The sequence below is a fragment of the Octopus bimaculoides genome, chromosome 7 (assembly GCF_046866305.1).
Source record: "Octopus bimaculoides isolate indiv1 chromosome 7, ASM4686630v1, whole genome shotgun sequence".
In the NCBI taxonomy this organism is placed as follows: domain Eukaryota; kingdom Metazoa; phylum Mollusca; class Cephalopoda; order Octopoda; family Octopodidae; genus Octopus; species Octopus bimaculoides.
The window spans coordinates 26567647-26587646 of NC_142934.1; the positions used below are offsets into that span (position 1 = coordinate 26567647).

At 37.0% G+C, this 20000-nt stretch overlaps 1 protein-coding gene across 8 annotated transcripts in view; it reads right to left on the reverse strand.

Moving 5' to 3' along the window:
- Positions 1 to 20000, reverse strand: part of LOC106867396 (uncharacterized) — a 214674-nt gene that overhangs the window by 139731 nt on the left and 54943 nt on the right. The gene's annotated exons all lie outside the window — the stretch shown is intronic.

Sequence of the window (20000 nt, forward strand, 5' to 3'; positions counted from 1 at the left end):
ACGCACGCACGCACGCACGCACGCACGCACGCACGCACGCACGCACGCACACACGTGTATATATATATATATATATATATATATATATATATATATAACCGAGAATATTCCTATGTTTGCACACACGCACACACATATGTATATGCATACATACACATACATTCATATATCCATATATATATACGTATGTATATGCATGCATACATACATACATACATACATTACATACATATATATATATATATTTGTTTTATGCAAATTTGAACTATACATGCATGTATATATATATATATATATATATATATATATATATATATATATATATATATATATATATATATATATATACATATATATATATGTATATATATATATATATGTATACATGCATGTACAAATGTACAAACATATACGTACACATACATACATGTGTGTGTGTATAAAAAGAGACTTGGTTTTAGAAACGGTGTCCTTTTTGTTCAGGTAATGATTAAATCGTGAACAAGAAAATATGAACATCACAACTTCGTTAAACATGTACCGCGTACAGCATCCCCACCCCAGCCACCTACTTATCTGAACCAAAACGTCATCATCCTTCTCTTCTGCTGCTGCTGCTGATGATGATGATGGTCACCATCATCATCTCAAATATAATTGCTTCTAGTTTAGGCATAAGGCCAGCAATTTCGTGTGGAGGTGGTTTATAGGTGTCACCTTTTGCGACGGATATTGTCATTAGCGCTGACTTTTTCTTCATTAACAGTATAATTTCATTGTGTTTGGGGATAATCATTCTCTTTTATTGTCTTATCACTTAACACACTTACCGGTTCGATTTCCACTCTTATTTATTTTTCTAAAATTTTCGTTGCGCCTTGTAATATTTTCAATAGTCGTTGACTCTGTCCGTTATCGGAGCTGCGTTCTTTTTGTTTGTTTGTGAGCATGTGTGTACGTCAGTGTGTAAGTGTATACACGTATGTATGTATGTGTAAGCATGTATGCATGTATGTATGTGTATGCATGTATGTGTGTGTGTATGCATATATATATGTGTGCATGTGTGTACGTTTGTATGCATGTATTTCACATATTCATGTGTTTGTGTGTTCATGTTTGTGTGTTTGTATGTGTGTGTCTATTTGTATGTGTACTTCTGTTTCTTTGTGTGTGCGTGTTTGAGTGTGTCTATGTGTATGGGTTCGTGTGACTATGTACGTGCGTCTGTTATGTATGTTTGTGTGTCTCCATATGTGTCCTTGTATGTGTGTGTGAAGTGTGTGTGTGTATATGGTCATATGTTTCAGTCTTCATTTGTGTATATGTGTGTGTGTGTGTGTGTGTGTATGTGTGTGCTTGCCTGTCGTATTACCTATCCACCTATCTATCTATTTACTTACATATCAATTTACCTACATATATTCTTTTATTCCTTTATTGGTTTCAGTCTTTTAACTGTGGCCATGCTGGAGTACCACCTCTAGTTGAGCAAATCGACCCTAGGACTTATTCTTTGTAAGCCTACTACTTATTCTATTGGTCTCTTTTGCCAAACTGCTAAGTTACGGGGACGTAAACACAACATCAGTTGTCAAGCGATGGTGGCGGGGACATACACAGACACACAAACATATACACACACACACACGCACGCACACACACACACACACACACACACACACACACACACACACACATACACACACACACACACACACACATATTAATCCCTGTATATTTATAATGATAAATAGTTTTACCGATAAAGGTTTTTTTCATACTGAACTACTTGGCAAAATTGTTAATTATTAATTCTATTATTAATTGACGATTCTCTGCCCTTATTCTTGTATATATATATGTATATATATATATGTATATATATATATATATATATATATATATATATATATATGTATATATATATATATATATATATATATATATATATATATATATATATATATATATATATATATGTTTGTGTTTGTATATCCCTGCCACCATCGCTTGACAACCGATGTCGATGTGTTTACGTCCCCATCGTATATATATATATATACGCCATGATAGATCGCTAGCCATACACACTCTTTATTTTCTCTCCTTGTTTCTTTCTGTGTTCCTTTCTGTGGAAGAGCGTAGGCTCGAAACGTTAAAGACTTTTTCACTTCCCGAGCGTTAAACTAATACATCTGTTTGTTGTCTACACCACCTGTCTTCGTCTTTTGTTATTTTTGTGAATTCTCCCAATATATATATATATATATATATATATATATATATATATATATATATATATATATATATATATATATAAATATATAAAACGGACAGAATCAACGACTATTGAAAAGATTGCAAGACGCAACGAAAATTTTAGAAAAAATAAATAAGTAAATAAGTGGAAATTGAGCCGGTGAGTGTGTTAAGTAATAAGGCACCAAAAGAGAATTAATCTCCCCAGACACAATAAAATATGCTTCAACACACGAATTCACATAAAGAATTTTGCAAACCAAATACAAAAACGAAGTATAATTTTAATTTATTAAAAATACATTTCGTTGGTTCAGAACATTAAGTATATTGGCCCACACTTATATACTGATATTGTAGCAGCCCAGATTTATAGGTTGTTATTGTTATTGTTGTTGTTTAACCTACAATCGGCCCTGATCTAGCATGTGTATAATTAAAACATATTTATGCCATGACCAAGCATTCATCTCGATTTTAGGCATTGTCTATCGTGGACTACATCATCCAGTGCACCACTATTGAATGTGATAAAGTAGTATTTTGAGGGACAGTTGGTTATTATTTCTAACTGTTCCTGAGGCCACGTATGGGCTGCTCATTGACTGATGGTAGGAGCTGCCTCCTTGAGTCAATTAGGTAATGATTTACTTGGTGCCATTATGGTTATAAGTGCCAAGGATGATAATGGGAGTGGAGATGACGATGATGATGATGATGATGACGACGACGACGAAGAAGGTAATAGTGATAATGATAATGATGCTGATGATGATGATGATAGTGACGATGATGAGGATGATGATGATGAGAAAGAGGCTGATGATGAGCCGATAATCTCGTTGATGATGAAAAATAATTTATATGTCGATGACAGTGATGGAGAAAATAATCGTGATGATGATGATGATGATGATGACGACGACGATGATGATGATGATGATGATGATGATGGTGAATATATTGATTGTGTTAATGATAACGATGAAATGGTGATAAAGATAATGATGGTGATTGTGATGATGGCATTAGTGACGGTGGTGTTGATGGATCGATGATGATGATGATGATGATGATGGTGATGGTAGTAACGAGGACGACGTTGGTGATGTTGATAACGATGCTGATGAGGTCGATGATTAAGATGATGTTGGTGACGATACTGATGATGATACTGATGGTGATGATGACGACGACGATGACGATGGTGGTAGTGGTGGTGATGATGGTAAGTAAGGCTGTTGATGGCACTGATTAATAGGTTAGAGAAAAATGTTGGAAATTATGTTGGTAGGGGTGGGTGGGGCGGGATGGGGATAGTAAACGCTTTCCTGGTAGTAATGAGCGTTTAGGTAATGGCGGGTGACGTTCTGGTGGGGAAGGAAAAATATTTATTATATTATATAGAAAATTGGGAGAGGTGGTGTTTATAGTGGATAGAATAAGAGAACTATGAAAAATATCTGGACTGGGTGACTTGCAGCTGAAGGAGGCTTTAATAATAATAATAATGATGATAATAATAATAATAATGATAATAATAATAATAATAATAATAATAATAACAATAATAATAATAATAATAATAATAATAATAATAATGGTTTCGAAATTTGGCACAAGGCCAGTGTTTTGGGGAAGGAGTAAGACGATTGCTTCGACCCAGTGCTTAACTGGTACTTGTTTTATCGATCTCGAAAGAATGAAAGGCAAAGTCGACCTTGGCGGAATTTGAACCCAGAACGTAAAGACAGACGAAATGCTGCGAAGCATTTCGCCCGGAATGCTAACGATTCTGGCAGCTCGCCTAGTAGTAGTAGTAGTAGTAGTAGTAGTGGTAGTAGTAGTAGTAGTAGTAGTAATAATAATGGTTTCAAATTTTAGCACAAGCCAGCAATTTCGGTGGAAGAGACAAGTCAATTACATTGACCTCAGTGTTCAACTGATACTTATTTTATCGACCCCCGAAAGGATGATAGGCAGAGTGGACCTCGCCAGAATTTGAACTCAAAACGTAAAGACGGAAGAAATGACGCTAAGCATTTTGGCAGACGTGCTAAAGATTATACCAGCTTAATAGTAATAAGTATTCCTTGTGGTCATAATATCTCGGCAAAAGAATTTGACAAGTTCAGAAAATATACGGATTTGCTCATTGAAATTGAAAAAATATGACTTCTCAAGGCGTTTACAATATCAGTGATTGTAGGAGCATTTGGAATGATCAGAAAAAGGAACCGAAAATTATTTGCGGATGACCCCTGGCTTACCATCCGTGCAAGAAGTGCAAAAGATTGTTTTAATTGATATGTTACACGTATTGAGAAGAGCATTGTTACTGTATGATTACAGCCCATATAAAATACCATTTAAAAAAAAATTCCTTTATTTTTTTTTCCTTTCCTTTTCTCTTGTTTCTTCTTTTTTTTTACTTTGACATAACTTGACTTTGTAAATGAACAATCTGGCATGTTTATTTTAATGGCCTACCAGTGTATACAGTGAGTTTCTTTGCCCTAAGTATCGGGTAGACACAGGAAAAGAAATGGAAACAAAATTGAAAGAAGTAGAAAAAGTCCTTTTTACAATAGACACAAAGCCTGAAATTTTGAGGGAAGGGGATAGTAGATTACATCAACCTCAGTATTTTTAATTTTACAGTTAATCATACAGTATAGTTATTTGGTTACAATGATCGACACATGTTTCTGCTGCACAGATGTACATGCAACCCAGCATAATCTTCTGTGTACTTTAATTCAGGGTTCTTCAGCAAGCACGGTTCACGGCGAACATACTTTATGCGGCAGAAACACGTGTCGGTTAATGTAATCAAATAAATATGCTGTATGACCAACTGCAAAATTAAAAGAAAAAAAATTGTTGAAATACCTGTCTTGTAATTGTTTGAATATATATATATATATATATATATATATATATGGCTGTGTGGTAAGTAGCTTGCTTACCAACCACATGGTTCCGGGTTCAGTCCCACTGCGTAGCACCTTGGGCAAGTGTCTTCTACTATAGCCTCGGGCCAACCAAAGCCTTGTGAGTGGATTTGGTAGACGGAAACTGAAAGAAGCCCATCGTATATATGTATATATATATATGTTTGTGTGTGTGTTTGTGTGTCTGTGTTTGTCCCCCTAGCACTGCTTGACAACCGATGCTGGTGTGTTTATGTCCCCGTCACTTAACGGTTCGGCAAAAGAGACCGATAGAATAAGTACTAGGCTTACAAAGAATAAGTCCCAGGGTCGACTTGCTCGACTAAAGGCGGTGCCCCAGCATGGCCGCAGTCAAATGACTGAAACAAGTAAAAGAGTAAAAGAGTAAAAGAGTATATATATATATATATAAAATCTTAAGGCTGTGGTTTCAACTCCTGAAACGAACGGTTTGTTGTGTCCTTTAGCAAGAATCGTATTTTGTACTGCCCCAGTCTGCTCTGTTAAAATGAGTTAGCCACATGCCTAGACGAGATTCGTCGCTCCCAATATAGAAAACAGGGAGTAATGCATTCACTGCTACTGCTTCAATTGCATACACAGGAAAGTATTATTAAACTGTTTTCTATATCGATGGCGACGAATCTCTTTTAAGCATGTCGTTAGCTGTAAGCACATGCTATTGATAAAGTTCAAGAAATGCATTTGGCGTTCGTTCTAGCTGCTGCCAAAATGATTTTTCATCTCCCTCTGATATATATTGTGATTTTAAAATACAGCACGTCCGCAAGAAAACCGCAGTAAAATGCTCTTCAGTGGTGTATATACATTAAATCTGATACACAGATGGTTATTTTCAATTAATATATCTTTAGATGCGTACATCTGATTATTATACATGTTCTTATCAATGTCCATATTTATCAATGGTCTGGCCCCTGGATGTCTTCTTTCACAAAAATTCGGGCAAAAGTTTCACACTGATATATTGAGGTATAGCTTCCTACTGCAGTAACCAATTGCTTGGTGGCACTTTCTTCCCTTCCTCCGCTCTACAAGTCTTGGAGGCCCTACAAACAGTCTTATATTTTGCTTCGCTTTCAAGTAAATTAAACGACGAAAAAAGAAATTAATAAAGGCAGGGAGCTATGTAGACAATTAAATAGATGCTTGGGTAATACGGTGAAGATACTCAGAAATCTGTGGGAGTGGGTGGGAGTAATAAGATTAACTAAGGAATATTACAAGGAATATCATCATTATCGTTGGAATCTATACTGTGATAACTACTTAACATGTGCAGCTATATCTTTTAAGCCAAGCATTGGGATTGAATCCGCAAGTCCGTGGTTACGAAGCGAACTTAACGACACAGCCATACATGTGCATGTTTTTAAGTATTGCATATAAGTATGTATGCGTAAATATATGTACGTACGTATGTGTGGGGTATGAATCTGATTGGATTGTGTGTGTGTGTGTGTGTGCATGTGTGATTGTGTACGCGGTGGTAATGTAACATACGTGCAAACAAGATGGCTGATGGCTGCAGATATTTCCGGCCCTGCTTATCCAGGTGTGGATAATTCATATTAGGTTGAATAAGTGAACGATGATAGAGCTGAGAGAGAGAGAGAGAGAGAGAGAGAGATAGAGAGAGAGAGAGAGAGAGAGAGACGCGGTGAAGGTGAACTACAGGTAAATATAGATGAGAGAAGAGAAAGATTAAGATGATGAAAAGGGTGATGATACGGAAATGCAGATTAACAAATGATGTTGGCTGAGGATAATTTCTGTGAAAGTTAAAGTGATAGAGAGAGATAGGGGTAGTTATGGATAGATAAACAGATATAGATAAAATGAATAAGCGAGAGACAGAGAGAGAGAGGGAGAGAGAGAGGAAGAGAGAGAGAGAGAAAGAGAAAGATATATATATATATATATATATATATATATATATATATATATGTAGAGAGAGAGAGAGAGAGAGAGGACGGTGATTTGAAAGAAAAGATCAACAGAAAGCAGTTGATAAAAATGATAAATGTACGCTCAACACACACACACACACACACGTTCACTCTCAATGCCAGTACCGCAGCTGGCATGAGAAAATGGAAGGGAGCTTCCAAGTTCTGTGTAATGAACGAACACCGAACAAACGAATATATATATATATATATATATATATATATATATATATATATATATATATATATATATATATATATATATATATATATATATATATATAATGCCGCACTGCGACACTGAACCCGAAACTACGTGGTTGACATGCAAACTTCTTTACGCTCTGACTTTAAATTCCGCCGAAGCCAACATTACCTCTCATCCTTTCTGGGTCGATAGAATAAGTACCAATTGAATACTGGGGTGGATGTAATCGACTCGCCTCACCATCAAAATTCCAGGTACATTCAAGTACTTGGGTCGTTGGTATTGAGAAATGTCTCTGCTAAAACTTGCTGGTCTTGTTCTTAAATTAAGGACTAATGTTTAAATTAGAGACCAATGTTGTTATTAAGGCAGATGTTTGGTAGAATCGTAAGAGCGTTGGACAAACCTGCTTTTCAGAGAAAGGTAAAATGATACAGAAAGAGAGAGAAAGATAGTTACAGATATAATGTGAATGAGTGTGTGTGAGAGAGAGAGAGAGAGAGAGGTTCGTATTTTTCTTCCGATTCTTTATCTTCTGGATTCAAATCTCACCTTGGTTAACTTTGCCTTTTCTCCTATTGGGGTCGATAAAATTAAGCAACAATCAAGTACTGGGATTGATAGTACTGACTAACCGCTCTCTTCAAAATTGCTGGCCTTCTTTCCTAAATTAGAACTAGTCATTTGTATTATAACCCTAAGTAGTTGTAGCTGTTGTTAGTTCTAGATCGACACTGATCAAGCAGACTTAAGATCTTGGCTACTGCAGCCATGACTATTTGTCTTCAAAGGTTTGTTTAGGATTATATTATCTAGTATGGAAAGATATTATGTCTTTCCGTTGTTTTTAAACAGTATTATGTGATAATTCTATCAAGTCGAGTGACCATATTTGAAGGACCCCTTGTAGTAATACACAGTGCTGTATAGCACACTGTATTATTATTACACAACATAATATACACTATCGTATTATACATATCGACTTTGCCTTTCATACTTCCAGGTTCGATAAAATAAGTACCAGTTGAATACTGGAGCCGATGTAAATGACTTATCCCCACTTCCCCAAAATTGCTGGCCTTGTGCCAAAAGTTGAAACCAATATTACACACACTGTGACAGTATAGTATACACTCAGTTTAAGATTATTAACACTTGGATATTATATTGTATTGTATTTACCCAGTTTAATATTCCAGACTGTGATATTATACAGCATGAAAAACAAATACTGATAATATACAACATAAATATATAATATGACCTCATTGTTATATAAATAGGTAATAAATACTTAATACATGTTATAATGTATTTCATATTTTCCATCCCGGGCAATAGGCAGTGGAGCAATGATATTAAGAATATCATGCATAGATGTGAGTCAAAACATCATCATTGAAGGAAACCAAAGAAGAGAGAATATACTAAATAGGCCAATATATTTAGGGAACGTCTGAAAATATTGGCGCCACGCCGAAAGAACTGAAAATATTCGACAAACAAAAGAGTCATACGACCAACATTCTGAAACCTTTTTCTTTCTTTGTGATACTACATCATTTTATGTTGCCAATAATCTTGAAAATAACGTTGAATAGCTTCGCCTCTCCCTTCACGATTTAAAGCGTGACTGGAGAAACCAATCAACCAGCCAACTTTTATAGCGGCTATTATTATTATCTTCGAGTTGGCAGAATCGTTAACACGCCGGGCGAAATGCTTAGCGGTATTTCGTCTGTCGCTACGTTCTGAGTTCAAATTCCGCTGAGGTCAACTTTGTCATTCATTCTTTCGGGGTTGATAAAATAAATACCAGTTGAGTACTGGGGCCGATATAATCAACTATCCCCTCCCCCCAATTTCAGGCCTCGTGCCTATAGTAGAAAGGATTATTATTGTTATCATTATTTTCGATAAGTGCAGATATGTCAGTGTTGTCATATTAAAATTCAGTTTCATAGGTTTTACATCAAGAATTAGCGTGCTAAAATTACCCAGTTTATGAGAATTACAACTATGATATTTGTTGTTGGCACTCCGTCGCTTATGATGTCGAGGGTTCCAGTTGATCCGATCAACGGAACAGCCTGCTCGTGAAATTAACGTGCAAGTGGCTGAGCGCTCCACAGACACGTGTACCCTTAACGTAGTTCTCGGGGATATTCAGCCTGACACAGTGTGACAAGGCTGACCCTTTGAATTACAGGCACAACAGAAACAGGAAGTAAGAGTGAGAGAAAGTTGTGGTGAAAGAGTATAGCAGGGTTCGCCACCATCCCCTGTCGGAGCCTCGTGGAGCTTTTAGGTGTTTTCGCTCAATAAACACTCACAACGCCCGGTATGGGAATCGAAACCGCGATCCTATGACCGCGAGTCCGCTGCCCTAACCACTGGGCCATCACGCCTCCACACAACTATGATAAATGCCTTTTTAAAAACAGCTATCATAAATTAATACATAGCTGTTTTCAAGGAAAACCACGTTATTTTCATAAGAAGGACAACAAAAACTTATTTAGCTTAAAACTGTATCATAACATTCTTATAATATTACTGTATATCATCAATAATTGAAACAGAATGAATGCGTTCACAGATATTTGGAGTTTCTAGGAATCTTTCTGTATTTGTATTAATATAAAGGTGACATTTTTTCTACATCTTGCAAAGCTTTGTTTGAGAGTTCAAAATTACAGCAACATTAATTCTACATAAAATAGCATTAAGAAGGTTCAATTTTATCTTCTTTCTTCACTTTTATTTAACATAATTTATCTCATTAAGCATTCTTTCAACCTCTTCACTGAAATTAAGAAGTAGCTGAAGTAGTACAATTATTTAGAGGAACTGCACTCAGAGGAACCTTTACATTGGTAAACTTCACTCCAAGAAAAGTTCAGAATCTGTTCTATTCGTTCAGTCCAACAAACGAGTATTCTGTGGATCAACTATCTTAAATCTTGATGTGATGGTAATAAATCGATGTTATTTTCGGATTCAAAAAATCTCTACTTCAGGTCCAACATTTTTGACAACACACACAAAAAATGTTATTGCTTGGATTTTCGTTGGTCTGTATGCCTCCCCACAATAAATTAAGTATCTAATGTTTTAGATTATCTAAATTATTACATCTTAATTATCTAAAAGTTAGTAGACTTCGACTCAAATCATATATGTACTTCATGAAGATTGCGATGTATAACGCGAAATACACCAAATTATTTTCTTCTGAATACATTTCTTAAAATATTTCGGTAACACAGCACTATACTGTGTTTCCTCATCAGTGTAAAATCAGTTACAAATCAAGCCATTGATGATATTATTCTTCCTATAGCTAGTTCGATAGATAACTATCTGGTTTTGTAGTTTATAGGAATTGTTAATGAGTTTTCTCCATCATTAATTACCTGATATAGATTCTTTTTAAATAAGCCATTTGCGAGTTCCTCCTACAAGAAACTGATAGACAGCCAAGTAGAATCAAGAAAAACTGTTACTAACCAGATTGAATGGCATCAACATCTAATTAAAATAACCGAATGAATTCAGCTTTAAGTTTTGTTATATACCATTGTTCATTCCAACCATGGCACTGGTACCAACTTTGCTATAAAGTTTAACTTTCGCAATACTGTCAGCATTACATTTAACTCACTCTATCAGAAGAAGATATGTAGAGATAACTTCATTGTATGCTTTTCTAAAATATATATTACAGCCATCCCAAGATTTTTACAGCATTAACAGCATTTGATTCATGTACTAATATTTCCGTTTCCTATTATCATTAATCAAGTCGTCCTCAAAAAGAAAAGTGATCACCACTTCTGATCAGTGTTTGTACGACGAAGCTTTAATTTGGAAGTCATCTTACAATCATTAATATTATTTTTAGATATAACTACGAAATGATTGCAATTAATTATTCCGCCAAGGTAGCTTATAATAAATGTTTCTTTCAAGTTTAGCCGTTTCGTTGTATTTAAGCTTGATATATTGAAGCAATGACGCTACTTTCACAAGACTGACATTAATATACTGCTTTGGTTTTAGTTACATATTCATATCAGAGTACTTTGAAATTTGTCATGTGCCAAATCAGTTTTTCTTTCAGTTGAAGGCGTTTGGCCTAGTGCTTAGAATGTTGCTCATACGATCATAAGATCATGGTTTCGATTCTTAAAATGGATGGTGCGTTGTGCTCTTGAGAAAAACATTTCATTTCATGTTACTCCACTCCACCCAGCTGAAAGTGAGTTCCAGCAATAGCTGGGAAGTTAACCCTGCGATGGACCGATATCTCGAACTCCGACCTAGGGCTCATGATAGACCTCACCGTAAGTAACATTGTATATTCGAATGATTAATTTCTAAGTTACATATTTTGAAATTGTTGCTTGTACCGTTTTATTATATATTTTTTGGCGTTTATAGGAATTAATAACTGCACTTATCGAACAATTTATAATTTGTTTTCCGTTACTTAAAATGAAACTTAAGAAACAATGTTAAAAAATGAAATTAAGGAAAATGATAGCTGAAAGGAAAATTTAGAAAACTAAAAGCTTTGCGGTTTATTGATCATATTTTCATACATACATACATACATACATACTATGTGTGTATATAATATATATAATACATATATGCATAATATATATATATATATATATATATATATATATATATATATATATATATATATATATATATATATATACATATACATATATATATGTATATATTATATATATAACAGATATATAATATATATGTACACACACACACATAAAACGATACATATTAAAATGATAAAACACTTATTCACAGACATATATACCTACACAATTTAAAATAAATGAAAGCAGTGTAAAAGAAAATAATGTGCTAAAACTCCTACGGATTGAAAATCATAAAATATTTATTCGTTAAATCATGGATGGTTTTTATTTTTAAAGATTTCATTATGAAAGAAAAAAAAAACCTCTTCAAGCCATCGATTATACGTAATTTAAGTTGGGTGATACAGAAAAGGTTTTTCTGGACTATTCTGAGTTAATACTTTAGTACCCTTCTGGAAGAGTTACTTCTTTGTCTTTTCGTATATATATCAACATCATTGTTTGGGAAGATTTTGTGTGAGACAGATCTATTTCAAAAGAATTTTAGAAAGCAAGAAAAATTCTGTAATTCAATTTGGCCATACAAATGAGGGCAATGTGGTTTACCTGCAGTATCAAAAATTGTTTAGCGTGTGGTTGTGTGTGTACGTCCGTCTGTCCGTCCGTTCATCCATCCCATGGGGTGGTCACCTCCCCTGTCAGCATGTGTTTATACTTTCTGCGCGCTTTAAATGTATTTTAACTCTTATTTTTAACAATGCAGGCGCTCCGGCACTCTTAGTCACACTTAACGACGATTGGATTTTTCCTTTATGGTATCAAACTGTGCCTGGCTGTCTCTCCCCCCATCTCTCTCTCTCTCTCTCTATATATATATATATGTATATATTTGCATTTGAAAGAAGAAAAAGAAAATGGAGATTGGGATGTTAATTGCTTATTATTAACAGTAAATTAATCATCTTCACTTAAAACTGTTTCAATTGATACTCAGTAAATATTAAATTTATATTTATATGACCTGAGCATAATATCTTCAGAGGAAAAAGATATACCCTTGGATGTTTTATATGTGTTTATGAATCCATTATAGCAGAACTGAATGATTTGTATTGTTATATGCTCAGGTGAGGGGTTTACAGGTTGATTGGGGATAAGATAGAGTAGGTAAATAGAATTAGAACAATAAATGAATATATTAGAGATGATTGAGGAAAGTTGGATATAAATAAGAATGGAATATTCGTTTACAACGTATGAATAGTTATGAAAATTTATATATATGCAAGTACGCACGTATATATATATATATATATATATATATATATATATATATATATATATATATATATACACACATACATATATGTATCCGTACGCACACATATATACACAGAGACGTACGCATATACACCCCCACATATACATCCACGCGTATGCGCATATCCATGCATACGTGTATATATGTACACACACACACACTCACGCGCGCACACACACACCACACACACACACACACACACACACACACACACACACACACGCACATACATATTTGGGTTAGTTACGTCGACCCCAGTACTTGACTGGTATTTATTTTATCGACTCCGAAAGGATGAAAGACAAAGTTGACTTCGATGGATTTTAAACTCAGAACGTAAAGAAACAGAAATACAGATAAGCATTTTGTACGACGCGCTAACGATTCTGCCAACTCATTGCCTTACAGTCAATAATGGTGTTCGAAAGTAATAACGGGTTATTCTGGAGATGTGTCATGTGGATGCAGAAATAAAGCGGTGAAACTGGCGGAGCAGAGTGGAAGATCTAGTTGTTATACACGTGGGAGCCAGAGTCACCTGAAGGTTTCTTACCTTGAAGAACTAAAAAGATAAAGGAAGAGAGGGAAGGCAGTTAGGTGGAACCTGAAGCATGTGGTTGCGGAGCAACATTTTTAACTAGGGAGCTATGATTAACGTACATGGTTTGTCATACTGTTATCTTTCTCTCTCTCTCTCATCCCCATTATCGGTATATAAACAATTACACATACACACACATTCCCACATATTTCGCAAGAGGCTTACATGTAGACAAGTATACGAGTAATGAAAAGCCTTCAAGTGTAATATTTGCCTAGTTTTCTTTCATCCACAACGACGACGACGACGATGCCCCCCCCCCACCAAATCAGCCTGCAATTCTCTATAGTTCCTGAACATTTTTGTTTAAGGTATGTATGTATGTATGTATGTATGTATGTATGTATGTATGTATCTATCTATCTATCTATCTATCTATCTATCTATGCATGTACATGCGTATGTATATATACATGTGTGTATATGCATAAACAAATGCCTACTGATCTTTCCGTTTTCGCTCTTGTTCCCGGGTAATATCTATTTACATATCCCACCGCCCTCCACCCATATACCACTCATACCGCTTACAAACGGCTTTCTTGCACTTCATACAGATAACATTTCACTATTAGCACACTAAAAATAGGGTTTCAAGATTATGTTAATAGTGATGGTAATGGTGGTGGTGGTAGAGGTGATCTACGTGTGTATGCATGTGTGTGTGTGTGTGTGTGTGCGTGCGGAGCAGGTCTCTCTGTCTCTCTCTCTCTCTCTCTCCTTATCCTATTAGGACCTACCCGCTAGACAGTTTTAATTAAAAAGGTTAGCAAAGTGTAAATAGGATGACAGTAGTGTGAGGTACATGTTAGTGTTTGAGAGAGAGGGAGAAAGAGGGAGAGAGGGAGGTGGGGAGGGAGAGAAAGAGAATTAGGGGTTAGGAAAAGGGTTTTATTATGCTTATTACGTTCTTAAGGTTATTTTCGGCAACATTTGCTGGGAATGTTTAACGAAAACAATAACGGCAACGGCAGCAGCAGCAGCAGCAACAGCAATAACAACACTAATAATGATTTCTTTTATTTGCCATAGGGGCATCTGTGAGGGTGACATTACAAGGACAGTTTACTATTTGTGTGTGTGTGTGTGTGTGGTGGTGGTGGGAGGTTATATAAAAGATAAGGGGAAGAAAGGGAGATGAGAAGCAGTGAGATGAAAGGTATGCTAATAATAATAATAATAATAATAATAATAATAATAATAATAATAATAATAATAATACCGGAGTGTGTGTATGTGTAGGGAGGAATGGATATTTGTATTAATACTGGGAGGAGTGATGTGGCAGCTATTTTTATGTACATTGAGGTATTTAGAGCGATGGTGGTCGTGGTGGGAATGGTAGTGTGATGATCTATACTAGTAGTGTTGGTGTTGGTGGTGGTGGTGGTAGGGTTAACTGGAAGTCTTGTAAGGGCATTTGCTGATAGTTATGATGGCGACGGTTGTGAAGTTGGTGGCAGTATTTCAACTTAAATTTTTGCGCTCGTCGTCGTCTTAGTTGTTTAACCCCAAGTAGTCGCCGAATTGTTAAAGCGTCGGATATAATGCCTTGCAGTTGATAATCGACCCGATTCTCTGCAGTCTGAGTTCAAATCCCCCCGAGGCCAGTTTTACCAATTTCCCTTTCGGAATCGATAAATAAAGTACTAGTTCTGTACTGAAGCTGATTCTTCTCTCTTCTCTCTCTCTCTCTCTCTCTCTCTCTCTCTCTCTCTCTCTCTGAATGTGTGTGTGTGTGTGTGTGTGTGTGTGTGTTTTATTCCGTGTGTTTGTCCCTTTCTCGAAGAAGTGGTCTAAGAATCGTCGGATTACGAAAAGACGCCGAATGTTACAACTTCACCAGGGGTTGGCGAGACCAAGGCAACCCAAATCAAGCTCTGATTGAGCAGATCTGTGATCAAAGGTGTTTCCTGCCGTGACTACCCAGAGTTTTCTATATAAGGAATTATATTGTCGAATACATTCTTTTATAAGAACAGTAGGCCGTAACAGAAGGGAGATTTAGCTGTTAGTTTGAGAATATCGGGCGACCACTTACTGTCTGCCTTGTAGCTAGTTTATGATGATAGCAGTAATAGTGGTGGAGTTGTGATTCCGGTTCTCCAATTGTTGGAAGTTATAGTAGTCGTTGTTTATCTCGCTCTCACTCCTTCGCTGTCTGTCTATATGTCTGTTTGTCTAGCTCTCAATGTGTGTAATTGGTAACATTGCTGAGACTTCGAGTTTTCACCAACACTGGGCGTCGTGAGACAATGTCAAATACTGGTGAAACTTAGAAATCACTGTTAATAATATTAACAACGACATTTGATACTAAATTTGTATTGAATCCTTCTTCAGTTAATGTTACAGTTGTGTACTTATAGAAAGCATTCTTTAATTACATACACACACATATATACCTATATGTATGTGTCTGTCTGCCTGCCTGTCTGCCTGCCTGCCTGTCTGCCTGCCTGCCTGTCTGCCTGCCTGCCTGTCTGCCTGCCTGTCTGTCTGCATGCCTGTCTGTCTGCCTGTCTGTCTGCCTGTCTGTCTGCCTGCCTGTCTGTCTGCCTGCCTGTCTGTCTATCTATCCATCAATTCATCCCTCATTCATTCATTCATTCATACATACATACATACATACATACATACATACACACACATACATACATACATACATACATACATACATACATACATACATACATACATACACATATCTTAGTAGCAAAAAACCCTACGGATGAGCTTCCGTAAGGTCATTTACTACAAATCAACGTCCTCACTCTACTTAATTGTATATTGAGCACTTATTTGAACTAGGGCTTTCCCTTATCTATACTCGTCAAGTTCCATGTACATATGAATAAACACGCGCGCACATTTACATTTAATTTCTAGGCTTGACAACCGGTGTTGGTGTGTTTACGTTACCGTAACTTATCAGTTCGGTAAAAGGAACCAATAAAATAGGAGCTAGTATTTAAATAAGACAAAACAAGGACTAGGTTCGATTTAACTAAAAATTCTTCGGGGAGGTGTCCCTGCATGGGCGCAGTCCAATGATTGCAAAAAGTAAAAGATACACACACACACACACACACACACACACACATACAAACTGATATCTTAAAACTTTATACTCTTTCAAGAGTACGTGTTTTGGCACAAAGCCAGCAAGTTCAGGGGGAGAGGGGTAAGTCGATTACATCAAAGAGTACTTATTTTATCGACTCCCGAAATAATGAAAGGCAAAGTCGACCTCGACGGCATTTGAACTCAGAACATGAAGACGGACGAAATACCGCTAAGTATATTGTCCGGCGTGCAAACGATTCTACACCTCGCACCCTTTTATATAAAGCTATAAATAACAGCATGTGAATATTGAGTTTAGAAACCCTTTTGGATAAAAACTGACCAAAGCTGTCCATGTGTGTGTGTGTGTGTGTGTGTGTGCGTGTGAATGCGCGCGCGCTTAGCATTTTATAAAGATGCATAATATTTTGAGTAGAGAATGGCATATGCTATCAGCAATGCTTCCACAGATACAACACACCCTCCACACATTCTACGCAATTAACATGTTAAAAGGTTCACTACAACAACACATGATTAATTAGATATTTTGAATGACTCACACACTCACTCACACACTCACTCTCTCCCTCTCTCTCACACACACAGACACACACATCAGAGCATAGAGAAATAATAAAAAAACAAGCGATATAAGTAATTAGGATGCATATGTGTATGTATACATATATAGGTCTGCATATCTATCTATCTATCTATCTATCTATCTATCTATCTATCTATCTATCTATCTATCTATCTATCTATACCGTCCGGCAGCGCCTCAGTAGTGGGACGCTGGACGGACGGTCCGGTCAAGTTGCTCGGAGTCTGGTTCGGTCCGGACCTGCAAACGGAGAAGAACTGGGACGAGATAACGAGTAGGGTGGCCACTCTCTGCCGGCAATGGTCCGAGAGGAAGCTGTCCCTAAAAGGTCGGGCGGAGGTGGCGAACGCGTACATCGCGTCCGTCATCGAATACCGCCTGACCGTCGTGCCTTGTCCCGATCGCGCCATCACCGAAATGGAGCGCATCCTCTTCCGCTTTTTGTGGAAAGGAAGCGTTCCGATGGTGAGGCGATCCGTTTGTTGCCAACACCCGCTGAAAGGAGGGCTGGGCATGCCGTGGTTGATGATGCGCAGACATGCGCTGAGACTGCGACATCTCCGGCTCTACGTAGACGACGGTGAGCAGGTGTGGTCGCCGTTTGTGCGACGCGCTTTCCCGCAGCTCGTCTCCATGACCGAGCTGCAGTCGTGGATCAAAAAGAGGCCGAGGAATGGCGAATGGCACCGTGAGTGTCGCGTTGCTCTGCAACAACTTTGCCGTCCCGGGTCGACCTTGAGCGGCTGCATCACAACGAAGTCATTCTATAGGGGATTAGTGGAGGGCAGGTACGACGACGATCTCGGGGCGAACCTGGGCGTCGACGAGGAATACCTGACCCACCTGTTCAGGACGACTTTCGGGCCGGGACCTATGGACAACTTCCAGAGATCCCTGGCCTGGCAGTGTTACCGAGAGGCGCTACCCGTTCGGGATAAGCTCTATAGACACGGCTCGCGAAATGCGGGGCCGACCTGCCCGAGATGCGGTCAGAGCGATGAAACCGTTCTGCACGCACTCGTGCAGTGTCCAACCATTTCGGAGCTGTGGGCTTATGTCGAACGACTGCTGTCGCGTGTGGGACGAGTCGGTTTATCAGCCGAGTCTATCGTTAATATCGTCACGCCTCCTTCCTTTAAATGGGAAGGAAGAGCTGTATTTATCGTACTTGTGGCTATGGCGAAAGAATGCATCTGGTGGACGCGTCTGAAAGGATTAGAGACAAATACTTTTCTCTCTGGTCAATCTCTCATCAACTTTTTCAAGTATCACTTGAAAAGGAAGGTGAGAGTAGAGAGGCAAGTGTTGTCTAGCAAATGTTTCGAAAAAAGATGGATACATGTAGCAAGAATGGCACGTATAAATGACGAAGCCAGCTTGACCATGATTCTATAAAACGTTTTAAAATTTTGTAAACAGAGTTACTTACGTTTCTTGCATAAATAAAAGAAATTTTATTTAACAAACTGTGACACTAAGGACCGAGGTTACCGTGGTCTTTTCGTAGGTTTTTCTTTCCACGGATAACCTCCCCATTTATTGGGAATTTTCTGTATTATTTCGTATTTTTTGTAAATACCCCAAACGTTTTGCGATGTTTTTTTTTCATCGTTGTCCCCACTTTTGTTTTTTTTTTCTGCTTTGTTTTCACCCCCCTCGAAAAGAAAAAACTCTACATTTGTATTTTGTCCCCTCTATGTTGAGCCCTGTGTGGCTAATAAAGAAACATATCTATCTATCTATCTATCTATCTATCTATCTATCTATCTATCTATCTATCTATCTATCTATCTATCTAATATTTATGTATACGTATATATGTGCATACATATGTAATATACATATCCACATGCATGGTTCTGGGTTCAGTCCCACTGCGTGGCACCTTGGGCAAGTGTCTTCTACTATAGCCTCGGGCCGACCAAAGCCTTGTGAGTGGATTTGGTAGATGGAAACTGAAAGAAGCCTGTCGTATATATATGTATATATATATATATATATATATATATATATATATATATATGTATGTGTGTGTATATGTTTGTGTGTCTGTGTTTACGTCCCCATAACTTAGCGGTTCGGCAAAATAGACCGATAGAATAAGTACTAGGCATCCAAAGAATAAGTCCTTGGGTCGATTTGCTCGACTAAAGGCGGTGCTCCAACATGGACACAGTCAAATGACTGAAACAAGTAAAAGAGTATATATATATATATATATATATATATATATATATATAAACATGGATATGTATATTCATATATATGTGTGTATGTGGTGTGTGTGCATGTATATGTGTATAGATAAACATATGCATATGTTTATACATATATATATATATATATATATATATATATATATATATATATAAGCGCA